The following is a 17,320-nucleotide window of genomic DNA, read 5'->3' as shown; positions in this document are numbered from 1 at the left end:
TAAACAGTATGTACTTAAAGGAAAAGTCTAAGCATTTACTGTGAAGCCGGCTATCAAATACACAAAATTATAATTTGCGTTAGGCAATGTTACTTCTGCATCTTACTCTCCAGCTCCAAGGACTGCTTATACATTACCTATTTTCTGACAGCTAATGTAGGAAGATATATTTGTAAGGTATGGTATGAGATGTTTTTACTGTTTACACCAGGCCAAAATATAATAAATAATAATAATAGTATATTACAAATTTCTACCTACCTCTCCTTGTTAAGTTACCCCTCCCTGCGCTCACACCATCTTCCTCCAATACTTGGCACCATAGAGCCATCTCTTTATGTGTCGCTGACAGCGAAGGGACAGTGCCCATCATTCCAGACAATCATCTCTGGGGGGAAAGTGACCACAGTCTAGCCATGAATAATAATATAATAAAACATGTTCATAAAGGTTCTGCTGACTGGTATATCATTGGGGATGATCAGTTGACACAAAATGTGTTGGCTAATGGGGGTTGCACAGCGCTTTATTAAAGTCATCATGTCACACCTGTCCGATGCCAGCTATTGAATTTATATATCTCTGATCTTGGCTAGATAGGATTGACCCATTACATTGTGATCTGTGTTTGGTTCTAACTTCTCTATTGCATGGCTTTCTGGATTTGCCCCCTGGATAATTCTTCTAACACAATTATGCTCTAGACTTAAAATGTAACTGTCGTTTTGACTTTTATTAAATAATAAGGGAAAGCAAGCAATTTTAATAATCTTTCAAATATACTTTATAAAATAATTATGAAAGAAAACCTTTCAAAAACTTTCGAGATGTCCCCCTATGCTGTTTCTGAAGCAACTCCGTATTCAGCTCGGTATACATTAAATATGGCTTTCTAAGGGTGCGTTATCCTCTCTTAATTCAAGGCATCAGCAGTTTACCTCAGTCTTCAGCACAGTGCTGAGCTCTGTCAGCTGTTAGTCTTGGGCACACAGCTCCTCTGCCTTTCAGCTGGTTCCTGTGTGCTCAGTGACATGGCAGTTTTCCTCAGTGTATAGCACACAGGTAACACAGGACAATCAACTGACAGAGAAGGAGCTCATTAACATTGGCACTTTACAGTGTTATTAATCATCCTGAGGCACAATTGCTGGAATTTTCATCACTCACAGGCCGCATAGGAGCCAGTAGCTGACAGAACACCGGGAAGTGCCAATGTCACTGATCACACAGGAAGCAGCTGATAGGCAGAAGGAACTGTGTATTAAACACTGAGGGGAAGTGCCGATGTTACTGAGCTCTTTCTGCCCGGTCAGCTGGATGTTCTGTGTGTCTGTGTTATACACTGGGGAAAACTGCCCACATCATTGAATACACAGAAACCAGCTGACAGGACAGAGAAACTGTGTGCAGGCGACCGATAGCTGACAGAGATGGTGCACTGTGTGACTGAGGTAACAGCGCATGGGATTCAGCCATAAGCGTGAACGCTGTGTGTGTTCCACCCACACAATTAGAAAGCGGTATTCAATGTGTGTGGAGCTAAATATGGATTTTCTTCAGAAGCAGCATAGTGAGACAACTTCTAAAAGGTTTTTTAAAGATTTTCTGTTGGATTTAATTTATAAGTCATATTTGAAAATTCTTAAAATAGTTCTAAATTATTATTAAATACAAAATTAAAACCACAGCTATGCTTTAAACCTTGCTATAACTCTGGTACCTTATTCTCTTATTGTTCCCTCAATGCTTCTTTCCACAGCTCATTCCATCTGCCCATGTTAAAGCAATCCAGGGGTATCTGCAGCATAGGATAGATCCATGTAGTGAGATGAAATGATGAATACCAAAGTGTGTTTGTGACCTGCTAAGCAGAGCGGTTGTCCATGGAAGTCTCTTTGATTTGATGGATTTGCTACAAATTTGTTCTCTTAATTTTTTTTTAACTTTTTTTTCCCTTCATATAAATGTTTACAATGTTTATATTCTGTACAACCTCTGTTTCACATTTATTTTGCCATGTAATCAGACTGCCGATCCCCTAGTGAATTTGCAAAATACTCATTCAATGGATGAAATGATCTTTTTGCAGCATAAAAGATCAATATCAGGCATTCAAACAACCACAGAAAGGTAAAAGCTTACCAATCAGTGGTCGTATCATGCCGCTGGTTGGTCTCTCTGTAAACGGACCCTAAGATAGTCCAAATCTGAGTGATTTCTCCAATTTGCCTTTCAAAGCTACAGGTAAATTAGAGAAATGAGTCAATAGCATAACATTAGGATATGAGTTTTACATAGTCCATTTCATTTCCAATAAGCTGGGTTAAAGTTATGTTCCATTTAATACTTCTAAACATTATTGATTTATTTCACCTAAGGTGAACAAGTCTGTGATTGACCTGTCGCGTTATCTAGCTGCCTCAAGCTCCAAATCAGTGATTGAGTCATTGTTTCATTACATAGAAGCTATTTATTTGTGACGCTCTAGACTTTGTGCTGTCACATAATCTACAGGGTGGGCCATATATACGCCTGTTTGTGGCACATTAGTATATGGGAGGGGGAAAACTTTTCAAGGTGGGTGGAAACCATGGCAGCCATTTTGAAGTTGGCCATTTTGGATCCAACTTTATTTTTGTCAATGGGAAGAGGGTCATGTGACACATTAAACTTATTGAGGATTTCACAAGAAAAACTGAGGGTCCAGTTCCAATTTTTGTTTTTCACATACTGCAAATTCAGCACGCCAATCTGGCATCAGTCGAACATCCCTTTGGCGGATATTAGTTACTCACAAATGGCACCCTTACAAAATCCAGCATCTCAACGGGGATGACCCAGATCGGCGCGCTGAATTTGCAGGATGGGCAAAGCAAAAATTGGAACAGGACCCTCAGTTTACACAGAACATTATGTTCAGTGATGAGGCAAACTTTTTTGGGTGGGCCATTTATATGGATACACCTAAATCAAATGGGAATGGTGACAGTTTTCTTGCGTAGGGTGTCTTGCATTGAAAGCTGCTGCAATGACCGGGTACTGAGTTCACCAGACATCAAAGCAATTTCTATCCGCTCCTCACGTGTTAACCTCTGCGACATGTCAATCACTGTAAACAAAGAGTAACTTGTAAATAACTCATGAAAGAATAAAGTTACGTTAAAACCAATCACACCATTGTTTTTGTGAAATTCTCAATAAGTTTGATGTGTCACATGACCCTCTTCCCATTGGAAAAAATAAAGTTGGATCCAAAATGTCCAACTTCAAAATGGCCACGATGGTCACCGCCCATCTTGAAAAGTTTTCCCCCTCCCATATACTAATGTGCCACAAACAGGAAGTTGATATCACCAACCATTCCCATTTCATTTAGGTGTATCCACGTACATGGCCCACCCTGTATTAATTTCCTATAATTACTGGTACTGTCTGTTGGCAGGACCCAGAATGGTGACTCTGGTCACACTGATGTTCACCATAAAGTTTCTGGAAACAAGTAAACTAGAACATTTAAAATGACAAAAATTCTTTCCAGTTACCCTAAATACTTTACTCTCCGTCATAGATGTCACCGTTTCCTGGGAAGGAGAGAAGTCCCTCTACTATGAATGTGTGGAACAATACTACATTGAATGCAAATTTATAGCACAGTAGAGTAAAAACAAAAATTAAATTTTGAGATCCATTCTAACAGGGATATTAAACCACAAATTGTTAGCAGGTAACACTTTCTTTAATTTCATCCAAACATATTAAATGTTTAAAAGAGCAATCTAATTACAATGTATCAATATATGAAGGAATAGTTGAGAAATCTTTCTAAGGATCTTTTTATATTTAGACTTTCGTCATCATCACAGTGATTCTTTACTGCATGAGATGAGATTATGGAACTTTCCGGCACATGATTTTGTAATGGTTGATTCACTAAACAAATTCAAGAAGGGCCTGGATACGTTTCTTTAAAAATATAATATTTTATGAGCAGTCGATTTCAGCAGATGGGCTGTTGATTCAGGAAATATTTACAGAAGGACAAATCTCTATAACCACTGTGACAATTTGGGGCTCAATTAGGTCTCTTGATCTCTTATATTATGGGATTGATGGTTGGCATACAAAGGATTTTCATTCTGACAGATTGGGTTAGGTTCAAAATTGTCCTCAAAAAGTGACACTGGAAGACAAATAAGAGCTTTAATTTAGGTCAATTTATGGGTTTGCAGACCAATAAGCAGGTGGATATTTGAAGCTTTTGGTAAATTCCCAGTTGCAGTGGTCTCTGTCAGCTTTAGGACTCTATAATCTCCTTACTGTTATTAGTCTATCCGTATCATGACAGCTCTGTGTACCGTGAAGCAATACCTATGTTATATAAAAGGGTTAAGACTCTATAACCTATCTGTACTAGTATGGCTAGCCAGATTTTGCACAGTTAACTTATTTTAGTTGCATCTCCCTTATGCGTTCCACATCTTGAAGGATGTAAAATACTGTAGATCATTACCAAACACAGCTTCATGACTAGATAACAACTCTAACAACAGCAGAACAATAGCAAAGCTATAAATCCTTTAATATTCAAAAGCTCCCTTTTTGTTTTCCCTTTCCCCCTTGACGTGAATGGGCACATGCTTTAATTACAATAATCTTTTCCGATATACTGGACGTTCCATCATGTTGAAAGGATTTACATGCCTCTCGTATTAAATATTTACATACAAAAGGTTCTGGAAGGTGTGTGGAAATGATAAATTATGTAGAGCGGCGTTGGTCTAGGCTGGAGCTAAGAGACCCAAATTGTATCATTATAATACATTATTCACATATAATGCATCTATGCTCTGCCATTAATGTTGCCCACATGGAATTTAAGTGAGCGGAGGAAAGGATGCGAGATATAAACAAACAGGGATGGCGTCTTGCAGCTGGAGAAGTGTCAATTAAATTTCAGCTGCTACCTGGGCTTAACAAGACATGACAAAGTGAGCAAGCTGTAGAACAGGGCAAGCTAAGGACAGGGCCAAGCAAAATACTAGAGTGCCTTTGCCCGGGGGAGATAAAATTGTAGGGGCTGCTGGCAACACACAAAATAATTTAGTTGTGCCTGAGCACATTCCAAGTACAAGTACATTGTGCAACTTTCAGAAGGTCTGCCGCATCAAACACTGTGGTTTATGGAAGAAGGCAGAGCTAATAATCCATACAATAGCTAGGTGTACCATAATAAGGGATTATTCCCAGAACGTGTTGTGATACATTTATATGAGTTTCAGGGACCCAATGGGTTAGCGAAAATCAAAACTTGACCATAACTATTACAAATGAACTTTTGTGTTTTGCCTAGAGATGATGCATGTGAAATATCGCGGTCCCAGGAGTAACGAGACAAATACTGGACACTGTGGGAAAGGCCATTTCTCAAAACATGTCTATGGATTATGAGAGTCATGAAGGAACGTATAGAGCTGGACAGAGACTGAATGTTACAGATGTCCAAAGGCAAATGTCAACCCAAGAATTTGCATGTTTTTTTTCCAGCAATGGAGTGGAATAGCCAACATCCTGAAGCTGCTTATCCCCCACGAAACTACGACCTGGTTGAAAAAACGTATTAATTTTTGTTTTCCCTAAAGTAGCTATTAGTTAAAAGAGTGCTAGGACTCATTGATATTAAATAGGTTGATAGATATTTTACAACAAACCCAATATCAAAGGGTAGTATTGTGTTTGACCAGAACTAGTTGTAAATAAAATTCAGTATATTGGGCCAAGGGTAGACACTTTCTGAGAGAGCTATTTTAATAGGTTTTATTGATATTATTTCCCAAAGAGTAAGTATCATTTACATATTTTTCTATACATAAATAGTACAAGCGAAACTTTGTATTTATCTTATTAAATAAAATTGCCTTTGTCTTCATTTTTACTCATTTGTTAATCTCCTTTTTCGCTGATCTCTCTCTTTAGTTGAGTTGTTCCATCTGAGACATATAAGGCACCGTCAATTTACATTAAGTGGAGGAGTAAGGACATGCTAGATGAAGACAGAGGCCAGTGAGACAGAGGCAGTGCTGCTGCTTCTAGTTAGTGTTTATCCCAGCCCAAAGGTGGATTTGCAGCTACACTGCTCAGTATTGCACTAATTTTGCATTTGAGGATGTGCTACAGAGAGTCTTCTCCTCTTCACCCTGTGTATTTTGTATGGGAGACATTGTAATAGCTCTTCTCCATCCGCTAGTTTTTACAATTATAAATGAAGCATAACTGTATAATATAACTATATAACCATACAAAACTGGAAATAGATACAAATTGCAGAATAAAAGTTATATAATGGCCTAAAATAGTGGTTTCTTCATATATATTTACACACACAACAGATTATGCTAAAAAGTAATCTTAAAATATGGTAAACTTTTAATGTTTCCATAAATTTTGCCTCACATATGAAGATATGACACATCAATTTAGAATCACTGACCATTAGTTACATTTTAATTTCAGGTATAGACGAGTTAAATGTTCTTGATCTTGTGTAATCAGCTCTCTACAGTACTAAAGCCTCATTCAGACATTAGAGATTCTTCTGGTCTAATTTTCATCAGTGTTTTGCACTAGATTTTCATCAAAGTTCGGTCAGTGTTTCAGTTATTAACATCAGTGATTTTCTTATGTGAAATAATAAATAAATTACACAGCTTGTCTTATACAATATAACATTAATCACGGACAGCACACAAAATGTACACTTAAGTAATTCATCTACTTGATTTTTCACAGACCTATAGAAATGCATGGATAATTTTGATCTGTGACTCGGATCAAAAATGAACATGTCTCTGTGATTTTTTTGTGAATCCATAAAAATGCACGGATAAGTGAGCAACTCCATAGACTATAATGGGTATGTGTAGTGATGAGCGAATATACTCATTACTCGAGATTTCCCGAGTTCGGGGGTCCTCCGAGTATTTCTTAGTGCTTGGAGATTTTGTTTTCATCACCGCAGCTGAATGATTTACATCTTAGCCAGCTTGATTACATGTGGGGATTCCCTAGCAACCAGGCAACCCCCACATGTACTTATGCTGGCTAACAGATGTAAATCATTCAGCTGCAGCAAGGAAAACTAAATCTGTGAGCACTAAAAAATACTCGGAGGACCCCCGAGTGTGCTCGGGAAATCTCGAGTAACGAGTATATTCGCTCATATGTTCTATCTGTGAAAAACATGGAGAGAATATGTATGTTATTCACAGATGTCTGAATGAAGCTGTAGGCTACTAACAAAAGCAAACTAATGTTACTATCATTTTTAACATTGAAAATGTCATGGATTGCGTGAAAACTGTTGAAGGAAAGAGCGCAAATAGTGTCTTATCTGAGAAGGTTAAAAGGTTAATCCATAAGATTGCAGTCACCAGATGTAGCTGCGTTGAAGCATTGAAAGGATTCGCTGCAGCAGATCCACGAGTCCAGGAAGGACCAAACGTTATAGATTGGGAAAATTGTGGTAAAGTTCTGGCTGCTGAATCACTAGAATTCCAGAATTATTAGTACACGTGGCTTTATTATTCTACGCGTTTCAGAGTTCAAGACTCCTTCATCAGGAACTCCTCAGGAACATCAAATCAGATGGTACTCCTGATGAAGGAGTCCTGAATTCTGAAACGCGTAGAATAATAAAGCCACATGTACTAATAATTCTGGAATTCTAGCGATTCAGCAGCCAGAAATTTACCACAATTTTCCCAATCTGTATTATGGATTGTGTGAAATAAAGACTGTTCTTCGTAAATGTGAGCAGCAGAATATGTGCCTAAAACTCCTGAATGTTTGTGTATGTAGCATCCTTGTTTGTGTGTGCTATATACTTTCCTTTTATAGCGTTAAGTACTAGGCCTTCCCTGTGGAAAGAGATTCTGCCTTTCGATGAGGGGCAGGGGTAGCCAGCCTGTGTTGGCACATGGAGAACATAAGCCATCTGCTAGTCTGGCACCTTGTGTCCTCTGGTGTGATGTAAGTCATAAACGTGCTGAAGAGCGAGCTATAGGGGCCATGACCTTGAGCCTTTCTGGGCTTGAGCAGGCGGCCCCAGAGCAACCGGCACATTCACAACGCATCAGCAGAGGAAGAGAAACAGATTAGCTTTCATGCACAAATAAGCAGGATGACTAGTTTGCATGAAAGCGACGTATCCAACTGCAACGAGGCAGGAGCTGATAACAGAGAAATAAAAGCACACTATGGTACAAGATCTATATAGGTAAAGTACCAGTATCAAGGTGTGTAAAGTTGAGAGCAGTATTATCATTTTTGGAAACAAATTGTATAACATATACTGTCCTTTCACACCCGCTGGAATCTTTTCTAACAATTTTGCTTAGTATTACATTTCACACAACTAAGGCCTGAAAACAGAAAAAAACAAGACATTTTCAGTTCTTAACATGACCTGCAAAAACTGACCTCAAAACATTGCTAAAAATAAAACAATCACTCCTAAATGTAAAATAATGTGAACATTTGGTTTCTAGAAATCTGGTGTCATAGTACAGTCTTCTGTCCCAGTTCTGAAAGCTGGAGGGCTAGATTGCTTTGAAAAACAGTTACAAACTGCCATAGAAATAACATTTTGCTTGGCTTGTTCTCCTGCTTTCATAACGCTACCAATAATCCCTTTGGCTATCCCATCCAGGTGTCTTACAACGCCCTCGGCCATCTTTTACAGTGCTGCTGAGTCACCCACTTTTCTCACCCGCTCTTGCTTTGCTGGCCTGAATAACATCTCTGTAAACAAACTCTCCGTGTCGGTGCTTGTTACATTTCTTCTCCTTTCCAAAGTGCAGACAACATTTTATCTCGTTACAAACTTCTTTATAAATGCGGTAAAGTAAGACACCTTTCTATGCAGCTTTTTATGGTGCGCTCATATCAACATATGCCATAGCATTAGCACTGATCATAGAGTATTGCTTGTGAACTACGTTTATTCTCATGCAAGAAGCATGTTATGGTTCTGTTTCATTTCAATGAAGGTAAAATGTAACAGGCATTAAAAATGCTGAGGTAAATGGGCACACAGTTAGGGAGGGAAAGGAAAGAAGGAAAGAAGGAAAGAAAGAAAGAAAGAAAGAAAGAAAGAAAGAAAGAAAGGAAAGAAAGAAAGAAAGAAAGAAAGAGAGAGAGAGAAAGAAAGAAAGAAAGAAAGAAAGAAAGAAAGAAAGAAAGAAAGAAGATACACACTTTTTATGTGTTTTAAGAATCTTCTAATAAAGGGATCATGGATACAATTGATAAGAGACTTCTTTTCTCGCAGGCAGCGCACCACTGCATCCCCACAGACCAATTTTTCATAGAAAGAAAGCAAGAAAGAAGGAAAGAAAAAGGAGAGAATGAAAGAAAAAGAGAGAGAAAGAAAGGAAAGACAGAACAAAGAGGGGTACCTATAATCAATGTATCACCTACCATAACCAGGTACGACAGGTGGATAGATAGATAGATAGATAGATAGATAGATAGATAGATAGATAGATAGATAGATATGGGATGGATAGATAGATAGATAGATAGATAGATAGATGGATAGATAGATAGATAGATAGATATGGGATAGATTGATATGTGATAGATAGATAGATAGATAGATAGATAGATAGATAGATAGATAGATAGATAGATAGATGATATATAGATATATATGTGATATACAGGTAGATAGGTATGGGATAGATAGATAGATAGATAGATAGATAGATAGATAGATAGATAGATAGATAGATAGATAGATATGGGATAGATAGATATATAGATAGATAGATATGGGATAGATAGATAGATAGATAGATGATATATAGATAGATATGTGATATATAGATGAATAGATAGATAGATAGATAGATGATAGATAGATAGATAGATAGATAGATAGATAGATATGTGATAGATAGATAGATAGATATGGGATGGATAGATAGATAGATAGATAGATAGATAGATAGATAGATAGATAGATAGATAGATATGGGATAGATTGATATGTGATAGATAGATACATAGATAGATAGATAGATAGATAGATAGATAGATAGATAGATAGATAGATAGATAGATAGATAGATGGATAAAGAAAAATATAGGAATCGCAATCGTTGTGCAGAGCTTTCCAAATCAATGGTCCAATGGCTTCAATCATAAGATTTAAAAAGGAAAACAGCACACAAAAAAATAGAAAAAAGCCTTGAAAAAGGATACCATATCCGAAACGTTGCCACGCCGTTCAGGCATTAAAAGACCACTTTTTTCTATTTTTTTGTGTGCTGTTTTCCTTTTTTACTCATAGATGATAGAAAGATAGATAGATATGGGATAGATAGATGGATAGATAGATAGATAGATAGATAGATAGATAGATATGAGATAGATATCTCCAGACCTGAACCCCATTGAAAACCTCTAGAATGTAATCAAGAGGATGATGGATAGTCACAAGCCATCAAACAAAGAAGAAGCTTACATTTTTGCACCAGGAGCAGTGTGAAAGACTGGTGGAAAGCATGCCAAGACGCATGAAAGCTGTGACTAAAAATCAGGGTTATTCCACAAAATATTGATTTCTGAACTCTTCCTTAGTAGAAACATTAGTATTGTTGTTTCTAAATGATTATGAACTTGTTTTCTTTGCATTATTTGAGGTCTGAAAGCACTGAGGTTTTTCATTAATTTTGACCATTTCTTCTTTTCAGAAAAAAAAAAAAATGTATTGCTTGGAAATTTGAAGACATGTTGTCAGTAGTTTATAGAATACAAGAACAATTTAAATTTTTCTCAAAAATATACCTGTAAAGAGAAAAATCGGACAAACTGATGCCTAAAAAATTGACACATTGGCACAATCAAAGAGCTGCAGACCAGTTATTAAGTACATTGATATAAAACTGTTATAATAAAAAAGTATATATATATCAAGCCACAAAGTAAAATGGCCTTTAATTGTGTTGGATCAGTAATGGTAGATTTGACAGGTGAGACCCTCAGTGATGACTAAGGGAAGTGTTCCTCAATGTTGTATGACCCTGACAAGTAGGTCTTTAAATAGATCAGTGGCTGACCAAGCTGTGAAATATGAGAGATAGGAATATGGGACCACAGTACTTAACATGTAACTATGCACCTAACCAAGATATGTAATTTACAGTGTATTCTTATATCAATATGCCCGTCAGAGAGCCAATCTATTTATTACAGCACTTCAGAAAATCCCCAATAATCTACTTGTAAATAATTATGAATCATTAACATAATAATTTTCTTGAAATATAGCAGAATATAGGGTATGTTGTTATTTTGCTTTTAAAGGTAGCAGTGTGCCCCCTTGTCTGCAGGTTATCAAAGCAGCATCATAGGTTGAGCATAGAGTGGATATAAAAAGGCTATACACTCCTATTAAAATGCCAAATTTTTGTCTTATAAAAAAAATCAAACAAAGAACAATAATTTCAGCACTTTTTCCATCTTCAGTGTCACCAATAATCTGAAAAATTCCGTTACAAAACAAACTGAAATATTTTCGGGAGAAAAAAGAAAAATAAAGAACTTAAATAATGAGGTTGCATAAACATGCACACCCTTAGACTAATGCTTTGTTGAATCACCTTTGAATTTATGCCAGCATTCAGTGATTTTGCGTAGGAGTCTATCAGCATGGCACATCTAGAACTGGTAATCTTCCTTGCAGTAGGCTTCAAATCTGTTTGATTGTGATAGCACCTCCTATGTTCAGGGGAACCCACAGATTTTCAATTAGGTTCAGGTCTGGGCTCTGGTTGGACCACTTTAAAGTTTTGATCTTCTTTTGACAAAGCCATTCTTTTGCTGATTTGGAGATATGCTTATTGTTGTTGCTATGCTGAAAGGTGGAATTCCTCCTCATGTTCAACCTTTTATCAGAGGCCTGAAGGTTTTAATGCAAAATTGACTGATGTTTGGAACTGTTCATAATTCCCTCCACCTAGATTGACACCCCAGTCACAACTGCTTGAAAAGAGCCCCAAAGCATAACTCTGCCCCCATCATGCGTCACTGTGGGTATGGTGTTTTTTTGGATGATGTGCATTGTTGGCTTTGCATTTTTCTATATTAGCAACCATGGTCTCATCAGGCCATAAAGTATTTTCCTACATGCTTTTGGCAGACTTTATGTAGGTTTTGAACAAATAAGCTTCTGTCATATTTACCCTACCCCACAGCCGAGACATATGAAGAATGTTGGAGATTTTTGTCACATGCAGCACACAACCAGTAATTGCATGAAATTCCTGCAGCTCATTAAAGGTTGCCGTAGGTTTCTTTGTAGCCAGGATCAATTTTCTTCTTGCCTTATCATCAATTATTGAGGGACTTCCAGTTTTAGGTAATGTAACTTGAACCAAATTTAAGCCACATTTTGGTGACTGTGTTCACAGTGTTCCATGGTATATCCATTGCCTTGGAAATTTCTTTGTACCCTTCTCCTTACTGATGACTTTCAACAATGAGATTCTTTTGCTGTGTTGTAAGCTGCTTACGGATTATGGCCTTTGCTATAAAAATGCAACTAAAAAATGTCAGAAAAAATCCTATTTAAACAGCATAACTTTATATATGGTGTTAGAATAACTTTAAATTGAGTTTAAATGTGATTGGCTAATTCTAAACACAACCACATCCCCAATTGCAATAGGGTGTTCACACTTATGCAACCACATTATTTTAGTCTTGTTATTGCAGTTTGTTTCTCAGTGGATTTGTACAGTTTATGGGGGACATTAAAGGTGTAAAAAGTTGAGAAATTATTCTTCTTCATATAATTTTTTTTTACCTGGAACTTCAATAGGGGGTGTATTTACGTTTTCTATCCACTGTATGTCTGGCCCTATTTCCAGTAATAAATCTAGGAGGCTCCATCACACCTGGAATGAGTAATATAGGTTATTATCATGGTGAGACAGGAGCTATAAACTTGTTTTTAGATTTCTTAGCACATTCAGCCAAACTGTTAATGATGATTTGTTCCTACTTTAATCTCCTCCCAAATCTTGGAAAGTAAATCATTTCACAACACATATAGCTCACCTCTGCTGAGGACAGGGCTGAACTCAACATACTATCTATGGCAAGTTCCCGAACTGGATTGTTAATTAACAGCTCTTGTGCATTTCTTCCTTTAAGCAAATTAAATATTGGCTTTATTCCCTTGATCATCCCCCTGGAATTATCAGGCCAGCACTTGTTCAGTCAGCTTGGATTGACATGAATCAAAAGATATATTTCCAATCTTACTTCAATAGAACAGTATATTTTCCAACATCATTTTAATATAGGACTTTTAACATTTGTTAGAAATCTGTGATTTTCGATTTTTTTTCAAAATTGAACAAGAACAGAATAAGAAATAACATGACTTTCTTGAGAACAGATTAAAGAAAATTTGTTCGGGATTAAGATCCATAGAATAGGTCATCAATATCTAGTTGATGGGTCATTCCTACTGGTTAGCTGCTAACAAGTGCCTCAGCCACCAGAGCCAAAACACCACAGCTCCATTCACTATGTAGTGGCCGTAGACAGGTACTGCAGCTCAGCTCCCAATGAAGGGAATGGGGTTTTGGGCCGTCAGATACAGCCTTAATGCTGTCAGTTTCTCCCTTTGCTGAAGAATATAAATCTAATCTAATTGAGCAGAAAAGCGTATATAATGAAACAGTCCCATTGCTAATACCTTGCGGCACAGCAGCTCAGTACTAGTATCAAGAGACAGAGATGACCAGATTTTCAAATGAAAAAGTGGAGACAGAGGTGACCTGAAAAGAGTTTTTTTTGGACAGGGTGATCCTGTCCCAGTGCTTTGTTATAGTGAAATAGACAGGGCCTATTTTTCATGTAAAGGCTTTTCTGTACATTATCAGAAAATCTGGTATTGAATGATTGCTGTTACAATTCTTTCGCATCTTTTTAGTCATCAAAAAAAGCAGAATTCATTCTGTTTGTCCTAGGTTACAAAGTCCTTGTCACGGGAGTTAGATACGAGAGCATTTATGCTGCACAATGGCTGCAATTCTAGATGTATATTGATGTCAATAGGCAAGTCTAAGCGGAGGCTTTATTATCTGAAATCTACAATAAAATGAATCTTGTCCCTGAAAATTTGAATTTGATACTAATTAATGTAAATCATTAACTGTTGTTCTATACGCATTTTGACAATGACAATTAGAAAGATGACAAAATACTGTAAATCCAATATTTTATTGCCGCAACATAAAACACAAGCTCTCTACAACCAAATGTTTAATTGTTATTGCCCCATGAGAGAGACAGCTGCAGCACCCCTATAAGGGAGCAAGTGACAGCGCTGCTCTGAAAGTAAAGGAGCCCTCCTAACCGTGCCGCCACAATACCCCACGGTAATGACTAGTGATGAGCGAATATACTCGTTACTCGAGATTTCCCAAGCACACTCGGGGGTCCTCCGAGTATTTTTTAGTGCTCAGAGATTTAGTTTTGATCGCCTCAGCTGAATGATTTACATCTGTTAGCCAGCATAAGTACATGTGGGGGTTGCCTGGTTGCTAGGGAATCCCCACATGTACTTATGCTGGCTAACAGATGTAAATCATTCAGCTGAGGCGATCAAAACTAAATCTCTGAGCACTAAAAAATACTCGGAGGACCCCCGAGCATGCTCGAGAAATCTCGAGTAACGAGTATATTCACTCATCACTAGTAATGACAGTCACATTGGCTGCATTTGTTTTTACAACAGCTACAGTGTATCGTATCCAGAAGATACTGTTCATTCCTCTGTTTGCCAGGTTATAATTTGCATAAATGCCAGCCACTGTTATGCCACGCTAGTACATATAACATTCCCATTAGTGATGAGCGAGTGTGCTCATTACTCGAGATTTCCGAGCATGCTCGGGTGTTCTCCGAGTATCTTGAGCATGCTCGGAGATTATGTTTGTGTCCCCACAGCAGCATGATTTGCGGCTGTTAGACAACCTGAACACAGGCAGGGGTGGCCTGTTTGTTAGGGAATTCCCACATGTATTCAGGCTGTCTAGCAGCCACAAATCATGCAGCTGCGGTGACAAAACATAATATACGAGCATGCCCAAGATACTCGGAGAACACCCAACCATGCTCGGAAAACCCGAGTAACGAGCACCTCGCTCATCACTAATTCCCATAAGTACTAGTCACATTGACTCCCTAGGCAGGGTTTGACTTGGGTGCCAGGGGTCTATCGGTAGCATCGATTCTGGGGGGCCACTCTTTAGAAACATGCAAATATTAGCTTGTCCTCAGTCACCCTTTTTTCAGTGTTATTCTTATACGTGGTCCTTGCATTGGAAATGTATTAACTCTTTGAACTGTGGAAAAAAGCTCACAAAATAGCAGGCCAAAGGCAGCAGAGGTATGAGTATTCCTATCTCATACATTTATGGCCCATCTATTAATCCCACCAATGGGACGTCTCTCTCCAGGAAAAGGGACCTGTTGCATGCGACAACAGAATTCACAAACAAATGAATGGGAATTCCGACTACCTGTTCACTGTCAACAGCTGCTTCTACTTTTTTATGTCTATTACTGGGAGAAGAGATGGCAACTGGAGCTTTTAAAACTGTATGGAGAGGGAAAGGGTAGGTGTGGACAGGTCATTGGTGCAATGTGGAACCACACAGTGCCCAAAGATAAGGGGGCCCATTTTCACCTTCATAGCAGGGGGAATTGTGCATTTTGCTGAGCTATTGGATTGAAAAGGGCCCATATACTGTTCTTACACATGAATCTTCTTCTGTCTGTGTTCGACCCTGGGGACTATGGAAGAGGAAGGAGGAGTTAGAGGCAAACACAGATATTCTGCTGCAATTTTTCCTAAAATGACAGTTACAGCTCTCCGTAGACCTTTATGAAAACTAATTGCTCAGTAATGGGAAAATCTGTATTAATTGAAGACAGATTTTACCAGTGAATTTAGAATTTTGATAATTAAAAAATGATGCACGTCCGAGAGCACGTTCGCCCTGTCTGCATGGCCCCGTTCATACGTACATCCCAATGGGACCCTCGAATGCAATGTGAAAGCACCCTTACATGAGATATTGTGGCAATGTATGGCACCATGAAGTGGTCAATCTCAGGATTTTATAATGAAGGCAAAGACTAAAATTGTGGCACTGCCTAATTTTAAGGACCATTTAGACAATTTAAAATTAGTATATTTTAAGGATATTTTAAGGATTTTTACATTGTAACAAGATTTTAATGAGAGAATCCAATGTCCCAACTAGACTTGTTCCTTTTCACCTTATCAGGTAATGGCGTGGTAGCAAGAGTGCCACCTAGTGCAAAAAGGTTGGATACAGAACTTACAGGTATTATATCTTATACAGTCTATTAATTAGTGTAAGCAAACATGGTAATCAGAGATAGACATAGTGCAAGCTAATTAAAGGACCCAAGGGTTGCATTATAAGGGGCGAGATTAAATGGGAACAGTACTTTTAACAAACTGTGCATAAATCAATAGTATAGGCAAATATATTTTATAATATATTATAAGAGAATGATGCTTATGCAGCGCCCCAGAGTCCTGGTCGTTGCAGTACTGATGCTCTGCCGCTAAGGGGGGCTATGGTACGTCTGATGGCACTGAAGGAGTTCACCTGACCAGTTATCACAGACACCAATACACTTCACAGTCTGGCCTCCAGGGGGAGCTAAGGGCACTATGTATTAGGCCACTCCTCACGATCTCGTAAAACTGGGGGTTAGAGAGGAAGTTAGTCAGAAGCTGACTGGGTTGGAACCAGGCAACATCCTGTGGCAGAGGGTGTTGCAGGGGAAGATTCAGGGGGGTCCCTGTCAGGGGTGGGATCCTGACAGAGGCCTAGCGAACAGAAAGAACGTTATGGGACCGCGCCTGCACTTAGTTGCGGCGGTACCTGTCATGATTCCCCAATGGCATGGGAACATCAGAAACACAAAAATAACAGACTAGCTCTCGGGTGATGGAAACTCAAGCTGACCGTGACCTAAATCTACCACACAACTAACAGTAGCCAGGAAGCATTCCTACGGCTGCCTAGATGCCATGCGCCAGCCGGAGAACTAACTACGCCTGGAAGAGGAAGGAACAGACCTGGCTTACCTCTAGAGAAATTCCCCAAAGATGATAGTAGCCCCCACGTATATTAACGGTGAGTTCAGAGGAAAAGACATACACAGTATGAAGGTAGATTTAGCAAAGCAAGGTCCACTTACTAGA

Source organism: Ranitomeya variabilis, chromosome 3, assembly GCF_051348905.1.
Source record: "Ranitomeya variabilis isolate aRanVar5 chromosome 3, aRanVar5.hap1, whole genome shotgun sequence".
NCBI lineage: Eukaryota > Metazoa > Chordata > Amphibia > Anura > Dendrobatidae > Ranitomeya > Ranitomeya variabilis.
Note: the sequence above shows the minus strand (reverse complement) of the source record.